The sequence below is a fragment of the Canis aureus genome, chromosome 28, assembly GCF_053574225.1.
Source record: "Canis aureus isolate CA01 chromosome 28, VMU_Caureus_v.1.0, whole genome shotgun sequence".
NCBI classification, from domain to species: Eukaryota; Metazoa; Chordata; class Mammalia; order Carnivora; family Canidae; genus Canis; species Canis aureus.
In genome coordinates, this window is record NC_135638.1 from 25,560,272 (window position 1) to 25,576,296 (window position 16,025).

At 36.7% G+C, this 16,025-nt stretch overlaps 1 protein-coding gene and 1 long non-coding RNA gene across 7 annotated transcripts in view; one reads left to right on the forward strand and one right to left on the reverse strand.

Annotated features, from left to right (window-relative positions):
• Window positions 1–16,025, reverse strand: part of SGK3 (serum/glucocorticoid regulated kinase family member 3) — a 180,820-nt gene that overhangs the window by 93,028 nt on the left and 71,767 nt on the right. The window lies entirely within an intron of this gene.
• The window catches only part of LOC144300549 (uncharacterized), a 35,183-nt gene that overhangs the window by 3,220 nt on the left and 15,938 nt on the right, over window positions 1–16,025 (forward strand). Inside the window, exon 3 of one of the 2 annotated variants that reach the window (XR_013367234.1) lies at window positions 9,023–9,479. The exons of the other annotated variant lie outside the window; for it this stretch is intronic. This is a non-coding gene — a long non-coding RNA (uncharacterized LOC144300549). Of the gene's footprint in view, window positions 1–9,022; window positions 9,480–16,025 lie in introns of those variants that run through there. 2 annotated transcript variants of the gene reach the window in all.

The window sequence follows — 16,025 nt, forward strand, 5'->3', positions numbered from 1 at the left end:
ATTAAAAAGGGAGATTAAACAACAGTCATACTTCATTTTACAGACTGGTTGTACCAGAGGCTACTGGTTATAGACTCTTGGAATGTTTCTCTTCCTCTTCTAAAAATGTGAAATGACTATTAAGATTAGAGCCTTGGGGGAACTTCTGCATCCAGCTAAGATGTAAAAACAAGGACCATATTTATTCCCCACCTGAACCAATAACAACAAAAATAAGCCAGACAAAATATATAAAACAACAGTTTTCAAGATACTGGGTATCAGGCAATGAACAAGATTTGCCCCAGCTTATTACCTTTAGAGAACTTAAAGGCAATGGTAGTAAAAGAGGGAACTGCCAAGAGCTGTGAGTCCAGGGAGAACAAGACAGCTAGAGTTCACAACTCAGATATGGAGACAAGCTAACAACACAGAGAATCCCAGGGATATACACAAGTTCTTTCTTGAGAAATCAACAGTGCTGATTAGTGTATGCCTGTACTCAAGGTCAAGGAAAGAACAAACCATCTTAAAGCATTAGAAGGAAAAGTACTGGGAACTCACAGAGGGCCAGGAATAGTGGCCATTCACAGCAGGCCAACTAGAAACCTCCCAATTCGATGATATAGAGTACTTAGAAGAGTCTTGCCTTAGTACTATATAGGAATTAGCCCTAGCCTAAATGCTGCTAGGGTGCTGCTGAAAAAAAAAAAAAATAGTTTGATCCTTTTGAATCTTACTTTTTAAGTTACTTAAATGAGTCTCAAATTGAAATTCAGGCATGTTTGTAGAAATACAAAAATATTCAGCACCCAACAAGCTAAAAGTCACAACATCTGTCTTTCAATCAGATATTATAAGGCATACAAAGAAACAAAAATATGACCCATAATAAGAAAAATCAATCACTGAAACTTACAACTGATACAGATCTTAGAATTAGCAGACAAGAACATTAAAACAGTTATTATAATGATAATATACTCAAAAAATTAAGTAGAGACAAAGAAGGTATTAAAAATTTCTAAATGTAACTTCTAGAGATGGAAACAATTTTTCTAGAGTGAAAAATACACTGGATGGGATTAACAGAAGAACAATGTTGCAGAAGAAAGGATTAGTGAACTTGAATATATACAATATAAAATTTCAAAAATAAACCCTAAAGAGAAAAAAATTAAAAAGAAAAGAGAATCAGTAAGTTATGGGAAACCTTTAAGCAGCCTAATATATTTGCAGCTGGGAGTCCATAAAGGAGAGGATACAGGTGGGGTTGGGAAAGGAGATCAGAATAGACATTTGAAGAAATATGACTGATATTTTCAAAATTTCATGAAAATTATAAACCCACAGATCTGATAAGCTTGATGCATCCAAATGCCAGAAATAAAGAAAACTACAAGAAGATACTTCATAATACAATTACTAGAAACCAACAATAAAAATCTTAACAGCAGCCACAGGAAAAAAAAGACATGCTATATATGGAGAAACAAGAGTAGAGATGACAGATTTCTTGTCAGAAACAGAGCAAGAAAAAGACAGTGGAGCAACATTTTTTGAAGTACTGAACAAAAAAGCTGTAAACCTAGAATTCTATACCCAGCAAAAATTATCTTTCAAAATTCAAGAGAATATAAAGATTTTTTTTCAGATGCAAAGAAGCTAGAAGACCATAACCAGAAGACTTGCACTACAAGAAATGTTAAAGGGAGTCCACCAGACAGACAGAAAATGACTCCAAATTTCTGGAAATACAGATGTATACTAGGAATGAAGAACAGTGGAAATAGTAACAAGAGGGGTCATTGAGGCTTTTACAATTTGAATCTTTTTAAAACAATAGTAATCATTTATTGTGGGCCTACAAGCCTACATCTCAATAAAATGTATGACAACAATAGCATAAAGGTTGAGAGGAGAGACATGGAAGTATATTATTGAAAGATATATTCTGTATTAAGTGTAAGCATCCTATAAGTGATATGGCATAGTTCATTTGAAGATAGATTATAATAAATTAAAGAAGTATACTTAAACACTAAAGTAACCATTAAAGAGAGAAAGAATTATAACTGACAATCCAACCAAGGAGAAAAAAATGGAAGCATAATGCTCAATCCAAAATAAGTTAGAAAAAGAGGAAAGAACACAAAGAACAGGTAAGACAAATAGAAAACAGGTAACAAGAGGACAGACATCAATTTAACTCATATCAATAATAACATTAAAAGAAATGACCAAAACAATCCAATTAAAATCTCTTACTGGATACATAAAGCAAGACCCAACTATATTTCACCTCCAAAAAACTATACTTCAAATATGAAGACACAAATAAGTTAAAATGAAAGGATGGAAAAAAATATACCATGCTAACACTAGTCAAAAGAAAGCTGGAGCAGCTAAAATAATATCACATAAAGTAGACTTCAGAGCAAATAATATTGCCAGGGAAAGAGAAAGTCATTTCATAATTATGAAGAGGCCAATTCATCTTGAGGACATAAAAGTCCTAAACATTTATATACCTAAATGAGAAAAAACTGAAACAACTTGAAGGAAAAATAGGAATATCCTATTTTTAGAGGTTTTAAGAATTCTCATAATAATAACACAAGTAGAAAAAAATCAGCAAGGATATTGTCCTATCAGTTTGGGTTACCATAACAAAATACTACAGACTGTGTAGCTTATAAATAACTGTGATTTAATTTTCATGGGTTCTAGAAACTAGAAGTCTAAGATCCAGAAGCCAGCATGGTTGAGTGAGGGCCCTCTTCTGCTTTATGGCCAGCATCTTCTCTCTGTGTCCTAGCCTGGTAGAAGGAAATAAGGAGTTTTGTGGGATCTCTTTTGTAAGAGTACTAATCCAATTCATGAGGCTTCCACCTTCATGACCTAATTACCTCCCAAAGGCCTCACTTACTAATACCATTACCTTTGAAGGTGAAGATTTCCATATATGAATTTGAAGGTAGGCAGAAACATTCAGACCATGGCAGATATAAAAGACCTAAAAAATACTATTAATCATCTTAACGTAACTGACATTCATAGGTCACTATAAGACACAAGAATATAATTCAAGTACACATAAGATATTTACCAAGATAGACCATATGCTGGACCACAAAACAAGTTTCAGTAAATTTATAAGGATTTAAGGCATACAAAGTATGTTCTCTAACTACAATGAAATTAGATTAGAAATCAGTAACAGGGGGCAGCCCAGGTAGCTCAGCAGTTTAGCACCGCCTTCAGCCCAGGGCCTGATCCTGGAGACCCGGGATGGAATCCCACATCAGGCTCCCTGCATGGAGCCTGCTTCTCCCTCTGCCTGTGTCTCTGCCTCTCTTTTTCTCTGTCTGTCTCATGAATAAATAAATAAATAAAATCTTTTAAAAAAATCAGTAACAGAAAAACATCTGGAAAATCTCCAGATATTTGAAATCAATATACAATTCTAAGTAACCCATGGGTAAAAGAAGAAATCAAAAGGAAAACTAGAAAATATTTTGAATTGAATGAATGCTAAAGCACAACATATCAAAATTTGTGGATGGCACTAAAGCAGTACTTAGGAGGTAATAGTCATAACAGAAAAAGAAAGTTTTCAAATCAGTTACTTCAGTTTCTATCTTATTTTTAAAAACAGAAAAAATTAAACCGAAGTATTATGCAAAGAAAGAAAGTAATAAAGATCAGAGTACAACCAATGAAAGAGACAAGAAAAAAAATCAATGAGACCAAAAGCTGATTTAAAAAAAATAAAAATTAAAAAAAAAAATCAGTCAAATTGCTAAACCAGACTAATCAGCACACACACAAAAAAGACTGAGAGGAAAAAAAAAAAAAAAAAAAAGACTGAGAGGAGTACCTGGGTGGCCCAGTAAGTTAAGCACCCAACTCTTGATTTCTTCTCAGGTCATGATCTCAGGATCCTGGGATCAAGCCCCACTTTAGGCTCCCTGCTCAGTGTGGAGTTTGCTTGCCCCTTCCCCTACCCCTCCCCCACTCAGGCTCATGCTCTCTCTCTCTCTCTCAAATAAATAAATAAAATCTTTAAAAAAAGAGAGAGAGAATGAGAGACTTGAGAAAGAGAGTTAGGAGCCTAGCGATGCAGGCAGCCTCTAGGCGCTGGAAAAGACAAGGAAAGGCATCCTCTCCAAAAGCTTCCAGAAAGACCACAGCCCTCCTGACGCTTGATTTTAGCTGAGACCTGTGCTGGATTTCTCAACACAGAACTATAGGATAATAAAGTTGTGTTGTTTTAAGTCACTAAGTTTGTGGTAATTTGTTATGGCAGCAACAGAAAACTAATACATGTGGAAATATCAAGAAGCTAGAATAGTCCAGACATCTGGGTGGCTCAGTGGTTGAACGTCTGCCTTCTGGTTGGGATCCCGAGATTGAGTCCCACCCACATCAGGCTCCCCACAGGGAGCGTGCTTCTCCCTCTGCCAATGTCTCTGCCTCTCTCTGTGTCTCTCATGAATAAATAAATAAAATCCTTAATAAAAAAAAAAAAAGAAGCTAGAATAGTCAAAACAATATTTAAAAAGAACAGTGTTGAAAGACTTAAACTACTTGATATTCAGGACTTATAAAGCCATCATAATCAAGGCAATGTGGTACTGTCATAAAGATAGACAAATAGATTGTTAGAACAAAATAGACAAATAGAGCTTTGTGACCTTAAAAAGAGAAATTGCCTGAAGTATCACTACCACTCAAGAAGAGAGAGAAGACTTAAATCCAGCTCTTCAATGTTAAGTCCTGAGCTCTTTTCACTATAATCAGCTTTTCATCCAAGCTGTGTCTTTGATTTTCATCCTCCATACCCCTGACTACAATATACTTACCTGAAGCCTGACCTGTTTCCCAAGCTGTAGTTCCAAATTTCCAAGTACCTGCTAAATATCTTCCCCCTGAAAATGATTTCACGGTTTTCCCTCCATGCCTGTTGCATTAGTAGCACCACCATCTACCCAGTTCAAAACTTTGGATTCTTCTTTGACTTCTCCCCAGATCTTCCCTCCCTTTCCCATTTAGGCTCTCAGAGCCTTTGATAATTTTGTTTTCTTAGGAAACAAGGATGCTAGGCATCCTTCCTTTTGTACACCTCTGATCTCTCACAGGCTAACTCCTCATCATTCAGGTCTTGTTTAAATAGCTGTTCTTCGAGGTGCCTGGATGGCTGGGTTGGTTAAATGTCTGACTGTTGATCTAAGGTTGTGAGTTCATGCCTACCCTGGGCTTCACACTGGGCGTGGAGCCAACTTATAAATAAACAAACAAATAATAAACGGCTGTTCTTCATTGAGGAATTTCCTATATAAAATAGGCCTTCCTCTGTTATCTCTATAATAGTAGCTTGTTCATTTTCTTCATAGCACTGTGATCACAATTTGCGCTTTATTTCACTGTTTGCTGTTCCCTAGTTCCTGCCCTATTCAAGTCCAAGGTCCATGAAAGCAAAATAACATATCCATCTTGTTTACCATAGCATCCACAGTGCCTGGGGCATAAAACAATGGGGTGCAAATCATTAAATGAATGGAGCAATTTCTTCAGTCCCTTCAAATCTGCCTCTTCAAATGCCCTTCTGGGATTTGTCCTTTCTTCTTCACTCCAATAATATAGGTCTGAGCCTTGCTGTTGTACTAATTTTTTTAATGGTCTCCCGGACTCCTTTCTTTTCCTTTTCCTATCCATATTGTAGAATACTGTCTAAGACAATTAAATTCTAATCACATCATTTTCTTTGTTCAAAATCCTGTAACAATTTTAATGAAGTCCTTATCAAAATTTTAACAGCTTGTTTTGCAGAAATGATCCTCAAATTCATATATAATGGCAAAGGGCCCTATGTAACCAACAATATTGAAAAAGAACAAGGTCTCATGCTTTTTGATTTCAAAACTTACCACAAAGTTTTAGTATTCAAAACATTATGGTACTAGCATAAGGATAGGCATGTAATACCACTGGGATAAAAATAAAATAAAATAAAATAAAATAAAATAAAATAAAATAAAATAAAATAAACCACTGGGATAGAATTGAGTCCATAAATAAATCTGTATGTTGATGGCCAACTAATTTTCAAGAAGAGTGCTAAGATCCTCCAATGGGGAAGGGATAGTCTCTTCAAATGGTGGTTAGCCAACTGGGTATCCACATGCGAAAAAATGAAGTTGGATTCCTACCTCACACTCTACATAAAAACTAATTCAAGATGGATTAATGACCTAACTATAGGAGTTAAAACTATAAAATCTTATATGAAAACATAGAGATGAATATTCATGATCTTGGATTTAACAGTGGATTCTTAGATATGACACTAAAAGTATGAGCAACAACTTAAAAAAGGTTAAAAACCTTTGTGAATCAAAGATCATTATCAAGAAAGTAAAAAGACAACCTATAGAGTGGGAGAAAATATTTGCAAATCATATATTTGATAAGTCTAGTATCTAAAATATATAAAGAACTTATACAATACAACAATAGAAAGATAAATAATGCAATTTAAAAAGTAGGCAAAGGAGGGATCCCTGGGTGGCGCAGCGGTTTGGTGCCTGCCTTTGGCCCAGGGCGCGATCCTGGAGACCCGGGATCGAATCCCACGTCGGGCTCCCGGTGCATGGAGCCTGCTTCTCTCTGCCTGTGTCTCTGCCTCTCTCTCTCTCTCTCTCTCTCTCTGTGACTATCATAAATAAATAAAAATTTTTTAAAAAGTAGGCAAAGGACCTGAATAGACATTTCCCCAAAGAAGATATATAAACAGTCAACAAGCCTATGAAAAGATGTTTAACATCATTAGTCATTAGGAAAATGCAAATCGAAACCATAAAGAGATACTGTGTCATACACATTAGGATGATAATAAAAAAAGCAGAAACCAAGTGTTGGTGAGGATGTGGAGAAACTGGAGCCCTTGTATATGGTTGGTAGGAATGTAAAATGGTGCAGCTACTATGGAAAACAGTTTGTCAGTTCCTCAGAAAGCTAATCATAGGGACGCCTGGGTGGCTTAGCAGTTGAGCGTCTGCCTTCCACTCAGGGAGTGATCCTGGAGTCTTGGGATCAAATCCACATTGGCGTCCCTGCATAGAGCCTGCTTCTCCCTCTGCCTGTGTCTCTGCCTCTCTCTCTGTGTGTCTCATGAATAAATAAATAAAATCTTTTAAAAAAAAAAAGCTAATCATAGAACCACCATATAGCCCAGCAATTCCACACCTAGATGTATACCCAAAACAACTGAATGCATGTGCCCAAATAAATATTTACATGTACATGTTAATAGCTGCACTATTTACATTAGCCAAAAGATGGAAACAACTACATGTTAATAGCTGCACTATTTACATTAGCCAAAAGATGGAAACAACCAAATGTTCATAAACGGATGAATGGATGAACAAATTGTGTTTTATATATATTCAACAGAATATTATTCAGCCATAAAAAGTAATGAAGTAATTTTTACATACTACAATGTGGATGAACCCCCAAAAACATTATGCTAAGTGAAAGAAGTCCAACACAAGTGGGCATATCCTGAATAAATCCACTACTTGGAATAGGTAGATCCACAGAAACACTAAGCAGATTGGTAGTTGCCAGAGGCTGGGGGGATGAGGGAATGGGAAGTGGGAAATGACTGCTTAATGGACACGGGGTTTAATTTGGGGTGAAGAAAATGTTTGAAACTAGATAGAAGTAGTAGTTGCATAACTTTGTAAATATACTAAATGTCACTGAATTGTTCATTTTAAAACGATTAATTTTGTTATGTGAATGCCACCTTAATTTTGTGAAAAACACATTAATATAGGGATCCCTGGGTGGCGCAGCAGTTTGGCGCCTGCCTTTGGCCCAGGGCACGATCCTGGAGACCTGAGATTGAATCCCACATCGGGCTCCCAGTGCATGGAGCCTGCTTCTCCCTCTGCCTATGTCTCTGCCTCTCTCTCTCTCTCTGTGACTATCATAAAAAAACAAAAAACACACAAAAAAAACATTAATATACCACTGATGACTGGATAAGATTTTATCAGCCTAGCCTCCTAGATCCTTCATATCTGACCATCATATAACTCTACTTCCTCTTCATATATCCCATTCTCCAAGCAAAATAAGCCCTTTCCTTTACATGCAGCACAGAACCTCATTTCTCTACATGCATAAGTCCTGCTCTTCTTTCATGACATTATTCAAATACAAGCTCCTTCAAGAGTTTTTTTTTTTCTTAATCTTTTAGTGGAGAATACTCTTTCCTATAAGCTTCTATGAGCATTTGATCAGCACTTCTTGCTTTCTACCTCAGAGTTATTTATTTGTTTGCTTGTTTGTCCTCTATTAGTCAATAATTATTAGCAAGATCCATATGTGATTCACCCTGTTATTCCCAGGGTCCTTAGGATTATTCTTACACAGATTAGGCACATAATATTAAAAGAAACAAATCAATATAAAAAAAGTTTCTGCATACAAATCCTCTTGGCTTCCATTATAAAAATGGAGATGTGTTTTTCTGAGATTTGACTCTAGCATGTCTAATACCCTTTGAAAATCACATAAGTAGGTAATATTACAGTTTCCTGATAAAAGTAGTTAGAAACATATTTCTGAATACTAATAGGAAAAAATTAGAATTATTTACATCCCTGACAATAACTGCTAATGTTCTTTTTAAAAAATATTTATTTATTTATTTATTTATTTATTTATTTGAGGTGGGGGAGGGGTAGAGAGAGGCAGAGAGAATCTTAGGCAGACTTTGCATGGAACTCAGAGCCAGATGCTGGGCTCAATCTCACCACCCTGAGATCACAACTTAAGCTGAAACCAAGAGTCAGATGTTTAACCAATTGTGCTGCCCAGGCAACTTATAATTGCTAATGTTCTAAATAGTAATAGTCAAAATAATAATAGCCAACAGTCATATAAGTATGTGTGTCTGTGTATATATATATATATATCCTCACAATAAGCTTATGAGCTACACACAACTATCATCCCCATTTTACAGGTGAAGAAACACTACAAGGCCAAATCACTTGGCTCAATGTCACTTGCTATTCACTGGGAGAGTTGGGATTGGAATCTGGCTACTTTGGTTTCAAAGTACATGCTCTCAACCACTGTGCTATGTCACCTCTCTAAAATGACAACTTAACCATGTATAATAAAGTGACTTTGAAAGGTCAGTGAATTTCCCAGAAACTCATTGCTAATATTCTAGAGCAGATTAATGTGAAACTTCCACTGTTTTCTCAGACTTTGTGCCTGGAATTCTGAGATGGCTGATAATTTATGAATAAACTTGACTCCATTGTACTAAAGAAAGTATATTGACTAAGAAACAAAGTTGAAGCAGGAACATAATAAAATGCACTATTAAAGATATAATGGCAAATCAACTATGATAAAGGAACACAATAAAAGTTTAAGTACACCAACAGGACTGTATATTTACTGAAATATAAAGGAGCCTGAAGATTTCATAAAGAAAGACTGATTAGGTATAAACTTCTGATAAAAACAATTTTTTAAATGTTATTTTCTGTATCTCAAATTCTATATAATTCTTATATATAGCAGGGTTTTTTTTTTTAAGATTTATTTATTTATTCATGAGAGGCACAGACTGAGAGAAAGGCAGAGACACAGGCAGAGAGAGAAGCAGGCTCCTCGCATGGAGCCCGATGCAGGACTTGATCCCGGATTCCGGGATCACGACCTGAGCCGAAGGTAGGCACCCAACCGCTGAGCCACCCAGGCGTCCCTGTTTTTGTTTGTTTGTTTTTTTTTTTAATTCATGAGAGACACAGAGAGAGGCAGAGACATAGGCAGAGAGAAAAGCAGGCTTCTTGCAGGGAGCCCAATGTGGGACTCGATACCCACAGCCCAGGGATCACGCCCTGAGCCAAAGGCAGATGCTCAACTGCTGAGCCACCCAGGCGTCCATCAATTCTTATATAACAGTCCTTATATATCTTTTTTTTTAAAGATTTTTTATTTATTCATTTATGATAGATAGAGAGAGAGGCAGAGACACAGGCAGAGGGAGAAGCAGACTCCATGCCGGGAGCCCGACGCGGGACTCGATCCCAGGACTCCAGGATCGCGCCCTGGGCCAAAGGCTGGCGCCAAACCGCTGAGCCACCCAGGGATTCCCCTATATCTTTTGTTAAATCCATGTTGACTTACATAAATATTAGTGTTATAGTGAAGGGGATCTAACTCTATAAAAGAGAATTAGTGACCTATGATACACTTACATTGAAGCCCTATATAGCAGTGGGCCAGAGAAAATAAAATTTAATAAACAATTAGAGGTTATTCATCTTAGAGAGGAAATCTTCGACTTTGACATCCAATTTAATCCTTTTCTCAACTCCCCAAAGTCAGATATTTTCTATTAATCTTGTAGGCAGAAAATCATCTATTAATGATGTGCTGAGTAATTTTATTTGACATTGGAATTTGGAATAGGCTTTTGGGTTTAAATTTGTCTCAAATGATTTATATGATCTGGTCAGTAATTTTTAATCTATGATTAATTAGACATATTTCTTTTAAAAGACTGACTAGTTCAGATTCCATTAATGGAGGCAGAGATTACAGGAACTTTTTTATGCATTTTTTTGTATGCTAAGGGGGAAAATTGTTTTCCACTATATTTTCATGATTCAATAGACAATGTCATAAATAGAGGAGTTGTTTTTTTTTTCTAGTTTGGGTCCCGGAGCTTAGCACTAATGGTTTCATTCATATGAATATACTTTCTAAGATTTATTCTTATTAGTTTCAAAGGTAGGATTTAGTGTTTGATCAGTTGCATATAACACCTAGTGCTTATTACATCAAGTGCCCTCCATAATGCCCATCACCCAGTTATCCCTTCCTCTCCCCTCCCAATTCCCCTCCAGCAACCCTCAGTTTGTTTCCTAGAGTTCAGCATCCTTATGGTTTGCCTCTTTCTCAATTTTCATCTTATTTTATTTTTCCTTCCCTTCCCCTAAGTTCATTTGTTTTGTTTCTTTAATTTCACATGAGTGAAATCATATATTTGTCTTTCTCTGACTTATTTTACTTAACATAATATTCTCTAGTTCTATCCATGTTGTTGCAAATGGTAAGATTTCATTCTTTTTTTATAGTCAAGTTATACTGTATATATATACCACATCTTCTTTATCCCTTCATCTGTTGATGGACAATTAGGCTCTTTCCATATTTTGGCTATTGTAGACATTGCTGCTATAAATATTGGGGTGCAGGTGCTCCTCTGAATCACTATGTTTGTATCTTTGGGATAAATATCTGGTAGTGGCAATTGTTGGATCATAGGGTAGCTCTATTTTTAAGTTTTTGAGGAATTTCAAGAATGTTTTCCAGAGTGGCTATACCAGTTTGCATTTTCACCAATAGCACAAGGGCATATTTTATTCTATTTTTTAAAAAGGTTCATTTATTTGAGAGAAAGAGAGCATGAGTAGAGTGAGGGGCAGAAGGAGAAGCAGACTCCCCACTAAGCAGGGAGTCAAATACAGGGCTCCATTCCAGGACCCTGGGACCATGACCTGAGCTGTAGGCAGGCGCTTAACTGATTGAGCCACCCAGGAACCTACAAGAGCACATTTTAAATGAAGTGAAATGAGCATCATTAGTACCTAGATAGTGGTCTCTAGATACTTTCTGCTAAAATGAACCAGGGCTTCTTGTAGGATTGGGTGATTGCAGATCGGGATCAGAAAATATACAAGATGAACCTGAAATATCTTAACTTTCTTACTTTCTGGTATGATATAAATGAGTACTACAGTCATGTTACAGGCTTTAGGACCAATGTAGAGTTAACCAAAGATGTAAAAATCAAGCATAAAAAAAAAATGACTGGGCAGCCTGGGTGGCTCAGTGGTTTAGCGCGCCTTTGGCCCAGGGTGTGATCCTGGAGACCTGGGGTCGAGTCCCACATCGGCTCCCTGCATGGAGCCTGCTTTTCCCTCTGCCTCTGTCTCTGCCTCTCTCTCTCTCTTTCTCTCTGTGTCTCTCATGAATAAATAAATAAAATCTTTTAAAAAAAGAAAAAAAAGACCATGGTGAACTAAAACACAATAAATACAGAAGTATACAAAGACATTAAAAAATATAAAAACGGGCACCTAGGTGGCATCCGACTCTTGGTTTCAATTCAGATCAAGACCTCAGGGTCCTGAGATCTAGCCCTGCATCAGGCTATGTGAGGAGTCGGCTTGAAGAGTCTCTGCCCCTCCCCCAGACGTGCATGCGCTCTCTCTTTTTCTCTCTCATAAATAAATAAATGGTTAAAAAATGCCAAACAGACCTCATGGATTATCTATGAGTGATACCAAGGAACTAATTCTTTTTTTTTAGCTGGTAAATAAATGGTAAGAATCAAGCTTTTATACTGCCTTTCCAATACAAATTACGCCCCAAAGTAACCAAATTATCAATGAGGGGAAGTTGCTTTTTATAGAAGAATGATTAAAGAAGAACAGAATTAGAATGTGACCATTTTGCAACCTCTAAGGAATTAATGCATCTAGGCAATGATGATCAATGACTGGATAGCCAACCAGACATTTTGTCTCCAGAAAGAAAAAACACACCACCACTTATAAAGAATTATTGCCAAAAAATTTGAACCCAAATCTAACTTCCAATATATAGGAAACATAGGGGTCAGAGATACATGATAAATGACATTTCAGGGATGCAATCGGCAAAATTTACTGGTAAATTCTACAGGATAAATGATCTTGTTTCTTCGTTATGTAAATTGTAAGGGAAAAAAGAAAGGCAGGAAACACTTAGATTAAAAGACTTAAAAGTGAAGTGCCTGGGTGGCTTAGTCAGTTAAGCATCTGCCTTCAGCTCAGGGCATGATCCCAGGGTCCTGGGATTGAGCCTTGAGTTGGGCTCCCTGCTCATCAGGGAGTCTGCTTCTCTCCTTTCCTCTGCCCCTCCCTCTTACCCATGCTTGCTGGCTCACTCTCTCTCAAAATAAATAAATAAAATATTTTTAAAAAATAGGCTTGAAAGAAAAAAAAATAGGCTTGAAAGATACGACAATTACCAATCGTAATATATGGATATTATTTAGATCCTCACTGGACCAAACAAACTGAAAAAATTATGAGGCAATTGGGAAATTTAAATATGATAACTGGATATCTAATAACATTAAAAAATCATTGTGGTTTTTTTTTAAAGATATGTTACTTTTATGTTTCTGAGAAGATCTATATTTTAGGGGTAATACTGAGTATTTAAGGGGGCACTTATATGGCTTACTCAGTTGAACAACTCTTAGCATCAGCTGAGGTCATGATCTCAGGGTCCTGGGATGGAGCCTAGTATTGGCTCCGCTCTTAGTGTGGAATCTGCTTGAGATTCTCTCTCTCCCTCTTCCTCTGCCCCTACCCTGCTTGAGTGTTCTCTCTCCCTCTCAAAATAATAAATACATTTTTTTAATAAATAAATTTTTAAAATAAATACATATTTTTAAAAATACTGAAATATTTAAGGATGAAATGACCTGGCGTCTCAGATTTGCCTCAAAATTGTGGAGACAGGGGAAGAGGGTGTGATTTGCTGAATAAGATTGAACTGAAAGTAGATAATTATTGAAACCAGGCAACACGTTTATGAAGGCTAATTATACTCTTCAGACTATTTTTGTAGGTGTCTGAAATTTTCTATAATAAAAAGGTAATCAGGCAGTCGGGTAGCTCAGCGGTTTAGCACCGCCTTTGGCCCAGGGCCTGATCCTGGGGACCTGGGATCGATTCCCATGTCAGGCTCCCTGCATGGAGCCTGCTTCTCCCTCTGCCTGTGTCTATGCCTCTCTCTCTCTCTCTCTCTTTCTGTGTCTCTCATGAATAAATAAAATCTTAAAAAAAAAAAAGGTATTTTTCCTCAAGACAGTGTTTGCTTCAGAGGACTGGTAACATAGGGTAGTGTTACTTTTCATTATAAGCCTTCGTGTACTATTTGTTTTTTATTTAGATACATTCATATATTTCATTTCTAAGGAAACAGTCCTATTAATAAGAAATACACGTATCTTAAAAATTTAATCAGTCTATAGTGTTTTAGTTCTAAAATGAATCGTGTACATCAGCAGTTTTCAAAGTATAATTTATAGACCCCTATGACTTTCTCAAGAGGTCTGTGAGGTCAAACTGTGTTCATAATAACAGTAAGATGTTATTTGCCTTCTTCACTGATTTACATTGATGGTACAAAAGTTATAGTACTTAGAATTGATGGTGCCCTGCATGAAAGAAGGCAGTCTCATTGCTATCCTACTCATTGCTTTTTTCACCATTACTGACTTGCAGTTTAAAAAAAAAGAAAAATGCCAAGTTCACTTAAGGATATCTGTAAAAAAAAAAAAAAAAAAAGGTAGTAAAAATTGTATTAAATCTTGACCTTTGAGTCCATTCATTTTTAATATACTGTGTGGCAAAATCTAAGTATGCATAAAGTACTTCTGCTGTTTACCAAAGTCTAATGACTGTCTGGAGGGAAAGTCTTTTCTTGTGAGATTGTTTGAGTTAAAAGCTGAACTAGCTGCTTTATATAGAACACCATTTTTACTGAAAAGGATGACTGACAAATGACAATATTTGCCAAACTTGGGTATTTGGCAGGCATTTTCTTGAAAACGAACAAAGTAAGCCTGTCACATCAAGGAAAACAACTCGGTGTATTTGTTGGCAATGATAAAATTCAGCCTTTAAAGTGAAATTAAGAATTTTGGAAAATGTGTTTCTTCCCGCATGAGCTTGCCTGCTTCCTTCCACTGAAAGATTTTTCTAATGCATTCAGTTGGTGATATTAATAAATGTGATTTTAAAAGATATTGTTAACTGAAATATGTCAACATTTGGGAAATCTGCATAAATTAGTGAACCAATGTTTTCCAAGACTAATGTATGAAGTTACAAAACAATGCATGCGTCAAAGGTCCAATCAAAATATAAGATGACTATAGTGGGTTGCATGGTGGCCCCCCAAATGGGTCACAAGATAAGATGATTTATATATTATCTAAGTGAGCCTTAAATCCAATGACAAGTGTCCTTATAAGAGACACAAGACAAGAAGACACAGAGACACACGGAGAAGGCCACATAAAGATGAAGGCAGACAACCATCAGAAGCTATAGGAGGTAAGGAACAAATGTCCCCTAGAGTCTTTGGAGAGAATGTGGCCCTGCTGACCCCTTGATTTCAGACTTCCAGCCTCTAGAACTGTGAGAGAATAAATTTGTTGTTCTAAGCCGCACAGTTTGTGTTTAAAAAACAGCCACTTGCCAAGTCTTGGTATAGTATCAAAGAAGAATCTTCACAGTTTTCTGGAAAGGCTATTAAAATAAACCTGCTTTTTCCCACTACATGTCTTTGTGAGGCCTGATTTGTTTGTCTGTTTATTTATTTATTTATTTATTTATTTATTTATTTGCATACTTCAATCAAAACAAAATATTGTAACTGTTTGAATGCAGAAGCAGGTATCTCCTCATAAGACAGACATAATTAAATGGATTTGAGGGGATCCCTGAGTGGCTCACTGGTTTAGTGCCTGCCTTTGACCCAAGCAGAGATCTGGGATTGAGTCCCGCATCAGGCTTCCTGCATGGAGCCTGCTTCTCCCTCTTGCCTGTGTGTGTCTCTGCCTCTCTCTCTCTCTCTCTCTCTGTCTCGGTCTCAGGAATAAATAAATCTTAAAAAAAAAAAAAAATGAAGAGATTTGAAATATGCAAAACAGTGTTAATCTCACTAATTCTTTTTTTAAAAAATATTTTATTTATTTATTCATGACAGAGAGAGAGAGAGAGAGAGAGAGACAGGGAGAGGGAGAAGCAGGCTCCGTGCAGGGAGCCTGACGTGGGACTCGATCCTTGGTCTCCAGGATCAGGCCCTGGGCTGAAGGTGGCGCTAAACTGCCAGGCCACTGGGGCTGCCCTAATTCTTTTTTTTTAGTTTTGGGAAACATC